General features: G+C 42.8%; 1 long non-coding RNA gene across 1 annotated transcript; it reads left to right on the top strand.

The window, feature by feature from the left end:
• Positions 1–1,065: 1,065 nt before the first annotated feature.
• On the top strand, positions 1,066–4,702 carry LOC138976370 (uncharacterized). The gene is made up of 2 exons (XR_011458964.1): positions 1,066–1,312; positions 3,165–4,702. It is a non-coding gene; the product is annotated as an uncharacterized lncRNA (long non-coding RNA).
• The last annotated feature ends 1,064 nt before the right edge of the window (positions 4,703–5,766 follow it).

Below are 5,766 nucleotides of genomic sequence, written 5' to 3'. Positions count from 1 at the left end.
CGATCTTTATGAAATTTGACATGAGAGTTCCTGGGTATGAAATCCCCGAACGTTTTTTTCATTTTTTTGATAAATGTCTTTGATGACGTCATATCCGGCTTTTCGTGAAAGTTGAGGCGGCACTGTCACGCCCTCATTTTTCAACCAAATTGGTTGAAATTTTGGTCAAGTAATCTTCGACGAAGCCCGGACTTCGGTATTGCATTTCAGCTTGGTGGCTTAAAAATTAATTAATGACTTTGGTCATTAAAAATCTGAAAATTGTATAAAATTTTTTTTTTATAAAACGATCCAAATTTACGTTTATCTTATTCTCCATCATTTGCTGATTCCAAAAACATATAAATATGTTATATTCGGATTAAAAACAAGCTCTGAAAATTAAATATATAAAAATTATTATCAAAATTAAATTGTCCAAATCAATTTAAAAACACTTTCATCTTATTCCTTGTCGGTTCCTGATTCCAAAAACATATAGATATGATATGTTTGGATTAAAAACACGCTCAGAAAGTTAAAACAAAGAGAGGTACAGAAAAGCGTGCTATCCTTCTTAGCGCAACTACTACCCCGCTCTTCTTGTCAATTTCACTGCCTATACCGTGAGCGGTGGACTACGAGTATACGGTTTTGCTGCGTTGCATTGCGTTCAGTTTCATTCTGTGAGTTCGACAGCTACTTGACTAAATGTTGTATTTTCGCCTTACGCGACTTGTTTTTTTAATCAGGAACCACACGGAATAAGGTGAACATGTTTTCAAATCAAAATTTAAAAAGTGCCACCGAGAGAGAGAGAGAGAGAGAGAGAGAGAGAGAGAGAGAGAGAGAGAGAGAGAGAGAGAGAGAGAGAAAGAGACAGACAGACAGACAGACAGACAGACAGACAGACAGACAGACAGAAAGACAAACAGAAAGACAGACATAACAGACAAACAGACAGACAGGCTTCCAACTTTTGGACAGACAGACAGAGAAGGGGAGATAAAGATAGAGAGACAGACAGACAAAACGAGAGGGGTAGAGAGAGAGAGAGAGAGAGAGAGAGAGAGAGAGAGAGAGAGAGAGAGAGAGAGAGAGAGAGAGAGAGAAAGAGAGAGAGAGAGAGAGACAGACAGACAGACAGACAGACAGACAGACAGACAGGCATACCAACCTCCACGTGGCCACCTTTCGGCGTTTTACTATTTCCTCCAAAATTCTTTGGACATTTCAGATTTCTGGCTGAAGGTTACGTGGTGGAGAGATACCCCTTCACGGTTGGAGCTTACCTGTCGCTTGGCCACGACAAACAACAACGCAGCGAACTCGGGTCAGTGCCTGTGTAACACGAAATTTTTACTCCACGAAACATTTACTCCGGAGTAAAAATTTCGTACGAAATTCTTACTCCGAGTACACCTTTCGTACGAGAAAAGAACTCCCCAAGGCACGACAAAATGACTCCCTCCACGATATGTTTACAACCCATTTTTTTTACTTCCAGTAAAAATCTCGTACGCGAAAATTGGATGCGGGCGAAGGGATAATGCCAATATGTGATCTCGCGCAAACGAAAGTCGCGCTACCCTCCCTCCACCCCTTCCACCACCAAAACTAACAGGGGACAAGGGAGTAAACATTTCGTGCACCTGGCATGAGAGGTTAAATTGCTCGTGTTAGCGTGAAGTAATTTATTCGTTATTTATTCGTCAGGGGAGTAACATTTTTGTACGAAATGTATACTTGGAACCCACCTGTCGTGGGGAGTAATTTTCTCGTGTAATGGGGGAGTACTTTTTTCGTAAAGGGAGTAACATTTTCGTACGAAATTTTTGCTCCGGAGTAAAAATCTCGTGGGAGTAATTTTCTCGTGTTACACCGACCAGTGTATAGTGGAGGTCTCAAAGGGGAGGGGGGGCAATATTGAATATGAATCAAAAAGAAAATAGTTGCTGTCATGGATACGTTGTTCAGATTTTTTTTGGGTCTTAAAAAGGGGTGTCACTAAAACTCGAAAAGACGCGAAAAGACACGAAAAGACGCGAAAAGACACGAAAAGACGCGAAAAGACGCGAAAAGACGCGAAAAGACACCTTCTTGTAACAATCACCTCCTTACTTTTCTTTTCTTTATTTGGTGTTTAACGTCGTTTTCAACCATTCAAGGTTATATATCGCGACGGGGAAAGGGGGGAGATGGGATAGAGCCACTTGTCAATTGTTTCTTGTTCACAAAAGCACCAATCAAAAATTTGCTCCAGGGGCTTGCAACGGAATTCGCTATCTCTTAAATGAGGCTTTGATCTGAGCGCATCAAACATTCCCACACGAACGTGTTATCAGCGGCTACCCCGGGTAACTCATAAAAGTTACGCAACTGACCACACGCCAGCTGAGCTGGTATTCTATCCATCCGATCCGACAAAGGAATTAACATCTACTTGACAAAACGCCGATTCCCCCAACATACCCAGTCAAGCTGGCGGCACATTACATTACGACCACCTGGGGCCCAAGCGATCCGTTTATGGCGAGCTTTTCACAAATGACCGCCCACTTCAAACAGATAAAAACTTCCTTCACCCAAAGGAGACTGTTAATTGTGTGCAGCTGGCTGGACACGGCTAGCGAATACCAACACACATCCACACACACACCCTCGTATGCACACACACGCACACACAAGCTCATACACACTTACACACACACACACACACACACACAACACACACACACACACACATGCGAGAGAGAGAGAGAGAAAGAGGAAGAGAGAGAGAGAGGAAGAGAGAGAGAGAGAGAGAGAGAGAGAGAGAGAGAGAGAGAGAGAGAGAGAGAGAGAGAGAGAGAGAGAGAGAGAGAGAGAGAGAGAGAGAGAGAGAGTGTGAGCATGTTTTGATGATTGTTTATATTAAATCACCAATCTCGACTAAAAACAGTTACATGTACCAGGACTTTTCGCGTCTTTTCGCGTCTTTTCGCGTCTTTTCGTGTCTTTTCGCGTCTTTTCGCGTCTTTTCGCGTTTTAGTGACACCGCTTAAAAAGGGGGGTGTTTCACAGTAAAAAAAATCAACAAGAAAATATGTGCTGTTCTAAATATGCTGTTCAGATTTTTGGAGGTCTTGAAGGGGGGGGGGGGGGGGGGGGGTTCCACCGTATACCGAATCTCTGACCTGTTTCAGTCGCCGCAAGCAGCTGCTGGCCAACTCGACCAGACGGATGTGGCGAGACGGGACCAACACCGTCAATTACTACATACACGCTGTTCTACCCCAGGCGCTCTACACCTGGTACCTCGTCAGGCCTCTCACCCCTCCCCCTCCCCCTCCCCCTACACCACCACCACCCCCACTAGAATCACAAACAACGTCAACGTCAGCACCAACACCTACGCCATCGACACCGTCAACAACAACATCGTTTCCACATCCGCAAACGCAAGCAACATCGTCAACATCATCGACATCGTCAACATCATCGACATCGTCAACATCATCGACATCGTCATCGTCAACATCATCGACATCATCGACATCGTCAACATCATCGATACCATCAGCAACAACATCGTCACCAGCTACACAAAGGCCAGCAACATCGTCAACACCAATGCCACCATCGCCATCATCGCCACCAACACAGCCACCACCATCATCACCGTCACCACCGCTACAACCAACAACAACCACTTCAACCTTCGCCTCCTCATCTTCAACCTATATGACTTTTACCCCTATAGTGAACCCCTTCACTTCTCCTAGTGTTGCTGCTTCTTCTGCTGCTTCAAATCCTACTGCTGCTGCTGCTTCTACTGCTTCTGCTGCTGCTGCTGCTGCTTTGAGTTCATATGCTGCTACCCAGTTACATGCTGGTAGTGCGTCTTTAGCGAAGGTTCTTTCTGCAAAGGGTGGTGCTGGTGAGACTTCTGGAAGTACTGCTAATACAGCGACTACCCTTGCATCAACCACTGCTGCTGATGATGCGCTTACAACTGGACGTACTGCTGGGGTGATTATAAACCTAGCTTCCACTAGCACTACAAAGCCTGAATGACACGTTGCAAGGAACGGACCTTCGGACCAAACTCTGGGGAACGGCATATGAATTTTCCGCCGCACGGCCAGCTTTGCGGCATCCCTCGGAGAGAGACTCTAAATCGTGCAGTCTGTCGAACACAGAAGAAGAAGAAGCTTGCATCTGATAGTAATTGTACCAGAGACATAATTATAAAGACAATGATTTTTCCTCCACAACTGCTGATCATTGAAATATATTGCATTAAGAGTACCAAACGAAGTTCGTCTTGTATTTATGCATATTATACTTAAAGCTTCAAAGCAATTCGCTAATGTCATTCCTGAAATACAGCGCTTTTTGGCATGGTACCTATCAAAATTGACGCAGAACCTGTCGATTTTGACTGCTCATTCGATCGACCTCTACATAACACAGGAAATACGCAATCCAACTGAACAAAATAACCATGTTCTTGGTCGATAATATATATAGATTTGAATTTCTCCTCGTGTGTTAAAATGCGAAATTGTGCCTATTGTGAATTATGGTCGATTTTTAATTGGTAATATACGTTTTTGTGAGATTGAGTTTGAGGGTATCTTTATTTGAGTGGCGTCACATAACCATTGTAAAAAAAATCTTTGATCCTAAAAGTGTGTCCGGGGGATGCCTTAAAACGGCACATAAAGATTAAATGAAATGACATGGGAATGAATGCTTTAGTCGGGATATGAAAGTTGTCGCAATATTGTGTGTGTGCTCAGTTTATAAGTGCTGTTTTTGCTAACATTCATCAATGGACAAAACCGCTAGTCTGTTAGGGGGAAGAATTTACCCGATGCTCCCCAGCATGTCGTAAGAGGCGACTAACGGATTCTGTTTCTCCTTTTACCCTTGTTAAGTGTTTCTTGTATAGAATATAGTCAATGTTTGTAAAGATTTTAGTCAAGCAGTATGTAAGAAATGTTAAGTCCTTTGTACTGGACACTTGCATTCTCCCAGTAAGGTCATATATTGTACTACGTTGCAAGCCCCTGGAGCAATTTTTTGATTAGTGCTTTTGTGAACAAGAAACAATTAACAAGTGGCTCTATCCCATCTCCCCCCCTTTCCCCGTCGCGATATAACCTTCGTGGTTGAAAACGACGTTAAACACCAAATAAAGAAAGAAAGAAAGTTATTACAATCTGCAATGTGTCTATACACAATTTAATAATGTTTCATCCCTACCAAATGGAAATCCATCTAGCTGATTGATTTGCTAATATTAATGGTGTCAGCTGCAACTAAATTGTTTCTCAGTTACATATCTGAGGAGAGTAAACATGTTTATAATTACAGAAACAGGTATCACATTTTTCATCTGGGTGGTATTTTTTTTAGACTGTGATGTGAACCTGTACTGCAGTATGGTCGCAGACATCAACTCACAAAGACACACACAGACATACACACTCACACACGGACATACCCACACACACAGACATACCCCCACACACACGCACAGACATATGCACACACACACACAAAGATATGCACACACATTCAAAACACACAAACAGAAACATTCACACATGAACACACATGCACAAACACAGACAACTTAATGCAAGCACGCACGCACACACACACACACACTTTTCATGCAAAACCACCACAATTAGAAAAAGAAAAAAATAGAAAAGTATGACGTTTTTATTCCATTCTCATCAAAATAAAAACTCCAGGCACAACATTTGAATTTCAAAAATGGCAAAGACTTCATGA

This window comes from Littorina saxatilis, linkage group LG9 (assembly GCF_037325665.1).
Source record: "Littorina saxatilis isolate snail1 linkage group LG9, US_GU_Lsax_2.0, whole genome shotgun sequence".
NCBI lineage: Eukaryota > Metazoa > Mollusca > Gastropoda > Littorinimorpha > Littorinidae > Littorina > Littorina saxatilis.
This window is presented reverse-complemented; position numbering and strand designations above follow the sequence as displayed.